This window comes from Trichosurus vulpecula, chromosome 7 (genome assembly GCF_011100635.1).
Source record: "Trichosurus vulpecula isolate mTriVul1 chromosome 7, mTriVul1.pri, whole genome shotgun sequence".
NCBI classification, from domain to species: Eukaryota; Metazoa; Chordata; class Mammalia; order Diprotodontia; family Phalangeridae; genus Trichosurus; species Trichosurus vulpecula.
The window spans coordinates 81862674-81874192 of record NC_050579.1 but is presented as its reverse complement, the minus strand read 5'-3'; the positions used below and the strand labels follow the sequence as shown (position 1 = coordinate 81874192).

The window sequence follows — 11519 nt, the reverse complement described above, 5'->3', positions numbered from 1 at the left end:
CTACCACAATGAGTCCTTTAGTCCCATTGTGGATGTCACAATGCACATGGACATCAGGCTGTGAATGAAGACAGAAGCAGTTTAAACAAACCAGGCTCTTTCTTTCCTCTCTGTCCATTGTAATATGAATGGGCCTTCTGCATTCTGCTGCTAGGAAACCACTTTTTGCAAAGCCCTACTCCAATAAATGGACAGAGAAAAAGGACTCCAAAAACAGTGAAAGTATTGGGGGGGGGGGGGGAGAGAGAGAGAGAGAGAGAGAGAGAGAGAGAGAGAGAGAGAGATTTAGGTAAGTTAGGTTTCCTCCTTCTCCTCACACCCAATCAACAAATTTTTAAACCCAGGTAGTCCAAGACAACAAAAATACCTTTTAAAGCATGAAATCCCTTCTTTTAAAATTCATTCTTCCTCATTCTATTGCTTTTCCTAACCTTCTTCCCCCTCCCTGTCACCTCCCACCAAGATGCACAGGATAGAGCACAGTGGGTCACTACCAAGATTTGTTTTCAAAATTGTCTTTTTTTTCTTTCACTAAAATAGGAACTGTAGAGTAAGCCATGTTCATCAACTATTACTAGTAATTATCACAAAGAACTTTCAAATTATATTCTGTCAGATCAATACTATCTCAACAGGAGAAGACCCGGTAGAGTTAGGGGGCAGTTTGGACACTTTAACTGTAATACTTCAGCACCACTGTTTTTATTAATCTTTAATCTTCAATTCAGATAAGGATTAGCTACAACAGGATTCCCATTCTAAAATGACACAAGTAGAAGGAATCACATTCTTTGTCCTTCTAAATAATAACATCAACAGAAGACAACATTTCATTCTTTGCACCATGAGCCATGCAAACAGGTTATAACACATCCATTTGAATGATGGTGCTAGCAGTACCAGGGAGACAGCTGATACCTAGTTTAAGACAGGCTTTTCAGTGTATCTTGGAAAACAAATAATATCTAATGAGTGCCAGTTCTACCACAGGCAAATTTGCCATTTATTATCAACTTTAAGCTCCTGGAGAAGTCACCCAATTTGTGGGAGCAAAGGCAGCATGTGCATGTGTGGCCACTCAATAAATGCTATTGATAACTATGCTAATTCCTTCTAGATACCACCAGAGGTCTTAGTGTTTCTATTGTTAGTGTACTTCATTTTCAGCTGCTATTGAACCAATGCTTTAACCTGATGCTAGAGGCAACATGTAGGTGGTGGTTTCTTTAAGCTGGGATACAAAACTGAAGTGGGTGCTAAATATTTGTAGGCATTAAAGATCTCAGGACTCTTTTCATATGAGTAAATCCTTAAGAGAAGCTTTTTGGTTAAGTTTTACCTTGAGTAATTGCATCCTGCCTACTTAGTAGGAATATACACGTATTTGTTTCTTGTGTATTTTTGTCTTTATGTAGTGTTTGTTGTGCACTATTTAAACCAACCATCACACTTCACTCCATGGCAGACGAGTGAACTTTGTGTATATTGGAAATCTGAATGGAATTTGTGGGTCTTTCAGGATTTAGTGTCATATCAATATGTCATTATTATTTTTGTCTTCTTTTAAGGAAAACATTTTCTCTGATATTTGCTAGTTTGCTTTACCACTGATTGGCATTACAGGCCAATATAAGATAGCATAATCTTAAGGAATTTGTTTAAAAATATTGTCAGATTTTCTTTTATAATCTTTCTTTATATTTTTGTCTGTGCATATTTACTAAGCATTTTTTACAAGCTCACATATTGTGTTATTCTTTTGGCAATACTCTATTAAAAGAAAGATCCTCATGCAATGTATAAGAAAAGCCAAGCACTTGATCCTTGCCGATGTCATTTGAGTCCCAAACTGCTTCAGAATTTCAGAAATTGTATTCATAATTGGATAAAACCAACAATAACTGCAGTATTGCACTATTAATATATATGTATATGTATATGGTGTGGGTGTGGGTGTGTGTATACACTCACATATATAAAGAATTTCATATACATGTAGTTCAAATGCCTAAATAATAGAGAAACTCTGAAGACTATGCATAATAGTAATTCTTTATGTTATGTAAATATTGTCACTTCACAGTAGAACCCAGAGCTAGCAATTCTAGCCAGTATTCACCATTAAGATCAGGACTACAAACTGTGGAATTGTTTACTCAAGCTCAAGATGGCAGAACTCCTTAAACACCAAGAATCTAGGCTATTCATTGGTAAAGAGCTACCAATGACTCCAATTATTCTGTAGTAATTTAAGTCAATTCAGTAAATAATTGTTGAACGCCTACTATGGGCCCAACATTCTACAAGATTTTGCGTGAAATGGCAAAGAAATGTCAGTCAATTCAATTCTTCAAACATTTATCGAATGTCCACTATGTGCAAGGCACTATGTTAGGTAGTTAGAAGTGTATAATGCTAAATAAGACATATTGCTTGCCTTCCAGGAGCTTCCAATCTAGTTGAGGAAGCAGGATATAACACTCATGACATGCTTAAATTACAACTCAGAGCAAAGTATGATGACATAACCAAAATGAGTAGTATAGATAGAATGTGCTACTAGAGGTAATAGAAAAGCCTGAGTAGAGGTAGAGCTAGAAGGGTAAAATTTAGATAGGTGGATTAGAAGGGGGAGAATAATCAAAGTAAAGGTGGTAAAGAAGTAAAGGGGGCAGCCAGCATGAGCAAAGACACAAAGATAGAAATGAGCATGGTTTATTCTGGGGATAGTCAGAAAACTAGCTTGGTAGGACACAGTCCCCTGCCTTGAGGAGTTTTAAACAATTAGTTCAGTATCTTTAATCCATCTCCATTGACCAGGAAGATCTTCAAACATACTCAGAACTTTCCTATTGAAAAAAAAATTTAAAAACTAAAAAGAAAACTTCACTTGACACTACCCCCTATAACCATAATTTGAATGTATCTATTTTGCTGCCTAACCCCTACATTCTTTCCTCATCCAAATATCTCTTTATCTGTTGAGGACACTACTATCATAACCTCAGCTATCCTACCTAGACTCTTACCTTCTCCTTATTCCTCCTATCCAATCAACTGCCAAGTCCTATCAATTCTTCCTCTACAACATTTCTCGCATCTATCCTGTTCTCTGCACTTAAACACAATTCTCATACTAATTCAGGCCCTTATGAGTTCTAATCTACACCATTAAAATAGCCTCTTAATTGGCCTCCTTGCCTCTAGTCTTTTTCCTTACTAATTCATCCTACATAGAACTTCCAAAATAATCTTCCCGAGGCATGTGTTTGACCATGTCAGTCCTCTGTTTAAAAATTGTCAGTACCTTTGAGGTTAAAAAAAATCCTTTAACCTGTCTTTTAAAACTTTTCATGATCTGACTCCAAATTACATTTCCAGACTTCTTTCACATTACCCTCCTTTGAACACTCTACGACTTGGTAGCTGTTTTTCAAACCCAACATTCCATATTCTGCCTCAAAAATATTCACATGTGATACACTCAGGAACCTGATCTTCGAATGGGAAAGATGACATATGCATAAATAATTATATACAAGGTATATACAAGGTAGATTCATGGTAGGTGGAAGGTAGATTTAGAGAACACACTAGTAGCTTGGGGAAGGTGGAAGCAGACAGAGTATGAAGGGCTTTAGAAAACAGAGTATTTAAAATTTGATTCTGGAGGTAATCGGAAGCCACTGGAGTTTAATGAATGGGGAATGGGGATAGTTCATGGTCAGACTTGTGCTTTAGGGAAGATCAATTTAGAATCAATTCAAATGGAGGCTGGGTTGGAATGGGAAGAGACTTGAGAAAGGGAGTACAATCAGATGACTATTGCAGTAGTCCAGGTGAGGTAAAGAGGGCCTGACTTTGAGTGGTGGTTATATGAATGAAGAAAAAGGAGACTATGAAAGAGCTGTTGTGAAGTTAAAAACATAGGGCAAGAATTGACAAATAGATTGGATATGTAGGGTGTGAGGAGTCAAAGATGACATAGAGGTTGTGAGCCTGGGTAACTAGGAGAAAGAAAGGTTGAGAGGAGGACAGGGCTTGGGGGGAATTTTCTGTTTGGAAAGTTCTTAGACACGTTGAATTTGAAATGCCCACCAGACATTTGATTTGAGAGGTCAGAAAGGTAGTTTAATGCTGGGTCTGAAGCTCGGGAGAGAGATTAGGACTGGATATATATAGATATGTGTAAATGTATATATGTATGTATATACATGGTAAACATCTGCATAGAGGTAATCATTCAACCCATGAGAGCCAATGAGATCACCAAGTGAGAGAGTATAGTGGGAAAAGAGAAGAGGGCTAAAGACATAGACTAGGGGGACACCTAGAGTTAGTAAGAGAGTTTGAGATGAAGATGTAGCAAAGGAGACTGAGAAAGAACTGTTAGGCAGGGGGAGAACCAGAGGAAAAACAGTGTCATGAAAGCCTAGAAAGGTGAGAATATACAAAAGACATGGCATGGACAGGATCAAAACCTTCTCAGATGACCACATGCATTCTTATTAAGTTTTAGATTCAAATCACAGCAGGTGTGATAAGAGGTCTCAAAACATTGAGGGACAGGGGAGGTGGCTAGTTACAATATCTAAGATTCAGCTCTGCCACTATCCAGTAGTATTCGACCTTTGACAATTCACTTAACTTCTCAAAACCTGTTCCCTCATCTTTAAAAGTGGACTAAATTGAGGGGGTGGAGCCAAGATGGCAGCTGGAAAGCAGGGACTTGCTTAAGCTCCCCCCCCACCTCCACCAGGTCCCTCCAAACATGGCTCTGAACAAAGTCTAGAGCTGCAGAACCCATGAAATAGCAAAGGGAAGCAGGGCTCCAGCCCAGGCCAGCCTGGATGGTTGCTGGGAAGGGTCTATCTCATGGAGCTGGGAGTGGAGTGAAGCACAGCCCAGCATGGACCATACCAGGACCAACCAGACCAGGAGCCAGGGGAACAGGCCGTAGGGCCCTGAATCAGTGAGCTGTGGCAATTACCAGACTTCTTAACCCACAAATGCCAAAGACAACAGAGCAGGTTAGTGGGAAAAGCTGCTGGGACAGAGTGAAAGGAGTTGGTGGTAGGTCACCGTCCCAGGGGTGGCCCGAGGTAGTACAGATCTGAGGCTGCTTCCAGAGCTACAGCTGCAGTTGCTTCCAGCCCCAAGCCCATCTAGTGGGAGGAATTAAGAGGCTGATTAGAGCAGGAGTGCAAAGCCTATTTTGCCCTGCCCGGATCTGGGCCACAATCCTGGTTGGCAGTTCTTGGGGGAGAAGGAGCACTAGTGTGGCAGAACTTGCTGTGTAGAAGTAGCTCTCAAAACAGCAGCACAGCCCCTCAAGCTTAGGGCAAAGTACTCTCTACTCTACAAGCAGCAGTACCCTGACAAAAAGCTCAAGGGTCAAGTAGTTGGCTGGGAACATAGCCAGGCATCGAAAATGGACTCAGATTCAGACTCAGACTTTGGAATCTTTTTTTTTGGTGACAAAGAACACCAAAACATACAGCCAGAAGAAGGTCAACAAAGTCAAAAAGGCTACATCAAAAGCCTCCAAGAAAAACATGAATTGGTCTCAGGCCACAGAAGAGCTCAAAAAGCATTTGGAAAAGCAAGTAAGAGAAGTAGAGGAAAAATTGGGAAGACAAATGAGAATGATGCGAGAAAACCATGAAAAACAAGTCAATGACTTGCTAAAGGAGACCCAAAAAAATACTGAAGAAAATAACACCTTAAAAAGTAGGCTAACTCAAATGGCAAAAGAGCTCCAAAAAGCCAATGAGGAGAAGAATGCCTTGAAAGGCAGAATTAGCCAAATGGAAAAGGAGGTCCAAAAGACCACTGAAGAGAATACTACCTTAAAAATTAGATTGGAGCAAGTGGAAGCTAGTGACTTGATGAGAAATCAAGATATTATAAAACAGAACCAAAGGAATGAAAAAATGGAAGACAATGTGAAATATCTCATTGGAAAAACCACTGACCTAGAAAATAGATCCAGGAGAGATAATTTAAAAATTATTGGACCACCTGAAAGCCATGATCAAATAAAGAGCCTAGACATCATCTTTCAAGAAATTATCAAGGAGAACTGCCTGATATTCTAGAGCCAGAGGATAAAATAGAAATTGAAAGAATCCACCGATTGCCTCCTGAAAAAGATCCCAAAAAGAAAACCCCTAGGAATACTGTCACCAAATTCTAGAGCTTCCAGATCAAGGAGAAAATACTGCAGGCAGATAGAAAGAAACAATTTTAGTATTGTGGAAACACAATCAGGATAATGCACGATCAAGCAGCTTCTACATTAAGGGATTGAAGGGCTTGGAATATGATATTCCGGAGGTCAATGGAGCTAGGATTAAAACCAAGAATCACCTACCCAGCATACTGAGTACAAAGCTCCAAGGCAAAATAGGGACTTTCAATAAAATAGAGGACTTTCAAACTTTCTCAGTGAAAAGACCGGAGCTGAAAAGAAAGTTTGACTTTCAAACACAAGAATCAAGAGAAGCATGAAAAGGTAAACAAGAAAGAGAAATCATAAGGGATTTACTAAAGTTGAACTGTTTTGTTTACATTCCTACATGGAAAGATGATGTGTATAATTCATGAGACCTCAGTGTTAGGGTTAGGGCAGCTGAAGGGAATATATATATATATATATATATATATGTGTGTGTGTGTGTGTGTATGTATGTATATATGTATATATGTGTGTGTATGTGTGTATATGTACATATATGTGTGTGTATATATATACATATATATGTATATATATAGACTGAGGGCACAGGGTGAGTTGAATATGAAGGGATGATATCAAAAAACAATATCAAATTAAGGGATGAGAGAGGAATATATTGAGAGAGGTAGAAAGGGAGAGATAGAATGGGGTGAATTATCTCACATAAAAGTGTCAAAAAGCAGTTCTGTTGGGAAGGAAGAGGGGGCAGGTGAGGGGGGAATGAGTGAATCTTGCTCTCATGAGATTTGACCTGAGGAGGGAATAACATACACACTCAATCGGGTATCTTACCCCACAGGAAAGATGGAAGAAGGGGATAAAAAAAGGGGATGATAGAAAGGAGGGCAGATGGGGGAAGGAGGTAGTCAAAAGCAAACACTTTCAAAAAGGGACAGGGTCAAGGGAGAAAATTGAATAAAGGGGGACAGGATAGGAGGGAGCAAAATATAGGTAGTCTTTCACAACATGAGTATTGTGGAAGGGTTTTGTATAATGATACACGTGTGACCTATGTTGAATTGTTTGCCTTCTTAGGGAGGGTGGGTGGGGAGGGAAGAGGAGAGAGAATTTGGAACTCAAAGTTTTAAAAGCAGATGTTCAATTAAAAAAAAGTTGTTTTGGCATGCAAAAAAAAATAGACTAAATTTTCTCTAAAGTCCCTTCTCATTCTCAAGATCCGTTTTAGCTGTTTGGAAGTGGTGAGACTTGGAGGGAAAGTTCTGTTTAGGATACTCAACGTCTAGGACATTAACTAGGACTTTAATGTTTAACTTAGGATATGTCTAGGGCAGCTAGGTAGCACAGAAGATAAAATGCTGGGTCTGAAATAAGGAAAATCTGAGTTCAAATGTGACCTCAGACACTTATTACCTGAGAAACTTTTAGTAAATCGTTTAATTTCTGTTTGCCTCCATTTCCACACTGGTAAAATAAGAATAATAATAGTGCCAGCCTCCCAGGATTGTTGTGAGGATTAAATGACGTAATAATTGTAAAGCGCTTAATCAGGTAGTTGGTACTAGATAAATGCTGGCTATTATTAACTTTGAGTTTGAGATGCCTCAGTTTACCTCCAGGGAAAACTGATGAACAAGGTGCCCCACCACAAGACTGTATTCTCAGAAAAGAAAATCCCACCTTCTTCTAGATCGTTTTCATGTCCTCCCTAACGCTAGTGCCTTTCTTATGGGATGACTTCCAATTTGCCCCATATGTATCTCTTTTATACAGAATTTTTTTGCATATTTTCTTCCCCGTTAGAATGCGATCTCCTTGAAGTCAGGGGCTGTCCTCCCCCCTTTTTTGCCTTTATTTGTATCCCCAGAGCTCAACATAAGGGCCTGGAACGAAGTAAGCGCTTAATAAATGCTTACGGAGCGACCAACTACTGACAGGAAGAAGCCCCTGAACTCAAAGTCTCGCATGGAAGCTTCTCCCGGGCCAACAGCTCTACGTTAACCCTCAGAGGGTCGGCCTTTTCGGCGTTAAGAGTTACGAAGACATCAAAAACAGGCGTAAACGAGGTCAAAATGGACACACACACACACACACACACACACACACACACACACACAAGCAGAAGAGTCTCTCGTCCCCTCTCTTCCTCCTAGCCGGAGCAACCCGTTGCCAAGGGAACCGAGCACCATCTGCGCCTGCGCACTCGCCATCCCGGCGCGGGGCGCGAGGCTGAGGAGGAGGGCTCCCCCGAGCGGAAGCGGAAGTGGAGCCTCGACGGGCCCGGCGGTGCCTGGGGAGGGAGAGCGAGGTGTAAGTCACAGACTGGACCTTGATGCTGTCGCTAGGTAGGGCCAGGTCTCCGCGGGTTGGCTCCCCTGCGGTGCTTTCCCTCTTCTGCATGCGGACCTTCGGTGCGTGCGTGTCTGCCGCGTGCCAATCCCTTCCCCACCCCTCCTCCCCATTTCCCTCCAGACGACCCCCCCCTCCACTTCACCCCTCCTAGCAGTGTTGGGGCGGGGGAAGATCCGAGAACCTCGTCTCTGACCTCCTGATCCCCAACTGTGTTCTCTTAATACCTCCCTCCCATCCCCGGTCCTTCCTCCCTGGCTGTGCCCTTTGACCCCCCCATCTCTGACACGGGATGTCCTACCTCCTCATCTCAGACCTTGCCCCGCCCTCCTGTTGTGCACTGTGACCTACAGCGCTTTGGAATGATTGGAAATCGAAGCCCCTCGGGGAGGCGACGTTTGCTGCCCTCACTAATAGAGCTTGATTTGAACCCAGGTCTTTTACCTGGGAATCTATACTACCCACCCCTTCTCTCTCAACCCCCTTCTTACCGTAACTGTACTTGTGTCCTTGAGAACATTGCCCTGCCTCCCATAATCGTATCCCTGAATCATCTGTTGCTACCACATATATAAATAAATAAATGAATGAATGAATGTCTTTCCCTGTCCAGGACACCTCTCAATGTCCAAGTTAATGTCCATTAAGTTATTTGTATGCTACCTGTTTCGAAGGGTTATTGTAAGAATCAAATAAAACAATGTAGACTAAGTACTTTGTAAACCGTAATGCGCCATGTAAATGTTAGTTGTGATGATAAAGATGATGATTTGAGGTATACCGGAATTATAATTATGTAATTATATTGTAGAACTCCATTATTGTAGAACTTTTTTTTTCAGTCCCCGTATGACTAGGAGTGGGTAAAGCCAGTGAGATGATGATAATATTATGTTCATACAAATCTTTGCAGCAGGGTACCTAATGAAGCAGATTGGAAACTAGGCATTTCCTTTTTTTTTTTGATAATTTTTTTTCATTTGAACACAAATCTATTCCCCCCCCCATTTAAAAAAAAAAAAGGAAAGAAAAACAAAACCCTCATGACAGTCAAGCAAAACAAATTCCCAAATGGACCATGTCCAAAAAAAATATTTCTCAATCTGCACCCTATGTCTTGTCTGTCTGGAGGTGATCATTGTGTTTCATCCTAGGTCTAATGAAATTGTGGTTGGTCATCGAGTTGATTCAAGTTCTTAAGTCTTTGAAAACTATCTTTACAGTGGTGTTACTGTGTCAATTATTCTCCAGCTCTGCTCACTTATACTTTGACATTATATTCATATACCAAAATTTGTTCATCAATCTCCAAATTCTTCTTTCTTCAGTCTCTTTGAGGGTGCAGACCTAGGGGTGATAATGCTTGGTTAAAAGACATTCGTAGTTTAGTACCTTTTGAGCTGTAGTTCTAAATTCCTTTCCAGACAGTTTAGACTAATCCACAACTCCACCAGTAGTGTATTAATGTACTAGTTTTTCTGAGGCCCCTCTAAATTTGTCAATTCCTTTTTTTGTCATCTCACTAATCTTGTAGGCACATGTGAAGTAGAACCTTCAAGTTGCTTTAATTTATATTTCTCTGATTATTTGTGATTTGGAGCATTTTTTCATTTAGCTAACAATAACTTGGATTTCTGACTTTAAAACAAAACCAGTCATTTTCACAGCTTTTGGCAGCTTTTGGCAGTATTCTATTTATCACGTTAAAAAGTTCAGTCAGTCAGTCAACAAGCATTAGTTATGTGACAGCCACTGTGTGAAGGGAACGGTAGGGATACAAAGACAAAAGCATAGCCCTTTTTATGGAGCTCACAATGCAAAAATTATGCACATAAAGATGTATACAGTGTAAATGGGAGGTCATCTCAGAGGGAAGGCAATAGTGGTGAGTTGGAAGAACTCCTTTGCTGGTGAAATAACCTTGCTAGCATTATTTCATTACTGGGTTGCCACCTCCTTCAAGTAAAGATCAGTAGAATGATAGTTTAGCAAATGGAAAAAGTCAGTCAACTGGCACTTATTGAGTGCCTATAACGTAACAAGTACTGGGATTGTAAAGAAAGGCAAAAGTCAGCCCCTGTCCCCAAAGAGCTTACATTTTCTGGAAACTAGCTTTATATATCATTATAATTCATTTCAGTAAGTATGTATTGGGTTCTTCCCTTTATTTAAATTGAAAATGAGACTACTAGCAATTGAGTTTTATAGAAATACAAAAAGCAGAAGTGGAAAATGACTTTTCATTTCATTTTTATATGTCTGTTTTTGTTGAGATGGTATGTGAATGATGAGAGGACAACATGCAAAAATTATGCACATAAAGATGTATATGGTAAAATGTCAATGCCTACTTAAGAATAAACATTTGATAACATATAAGTATGTTTTAAACAACTTTATAACTGAGGAACACTTACTTAGAATCCTCAAATTCTGAGAAGCAAATTTTATCTTTTTTTTTAAAAAGGAAACTGAATAGGTTAAGTGACCAGCTGAAAATTCTCTACCATAATCAGTGCAGGGCTGGAAGTTAAAACCAGTTTCTGGTTTTTCCTCCAAAGAGTATTAAGTGTTACAAAGAACATAGAACCTACTTTAATTATAGCTCATTATAATACAGATAATTATAATTCCCTATGTCTCAGATGGTCATCCTTATCATCAAAACTAACCTTGATATAGTGCATCACAGTTTACAAAGTACTTTGCCTATATTATCATATTGGATCCTTATAGCAACCCTTCAAGATAGGTAGTACTCAGCATGTATAACCATCTTAGTTTTACAGATGAGGAAACAAACTCAAGGGTTAAGTAACAATCTAAGGTTACACAGCTACTAACTGTCAGAACCAGGATTCAAACCCTGGTTTTTTGACTCCAAATGTAGATGCTATTGCCGTGTTCCCCAAAACATAAGCACACATAATAAAAACTTGTTATAATATCAATATACTTATTAAGGTGGAATTTG

At 39.8% G+C, this 11519-nt stretch overlaps 1 protein-coding gene across 2 annotated transcripts in view; it reads left to right on the top strand.

Moving 5' to 3' along the window:
- The first annotated feature begins 8421 nt into the window (after positions 1-8421).
- FAM120B (family with sequence similarity 120B) overlaps positions 8422-11519 on the top strand; it is a 134619-nt gene continuing 131521 nt past the window's right edge. The window contains exon 1 of one of the 2 annotated variants that reach the window (XM_036767302.1): positions 8422-8541. The gene's annotated coding sequence lies outside the window, so the exon portion shown is untranslated. The remainder of the gene's footprint in view (positions 8542-11519) is intronic. The other variant, XM_036767303.1, reaches the window with a different exon arrangement.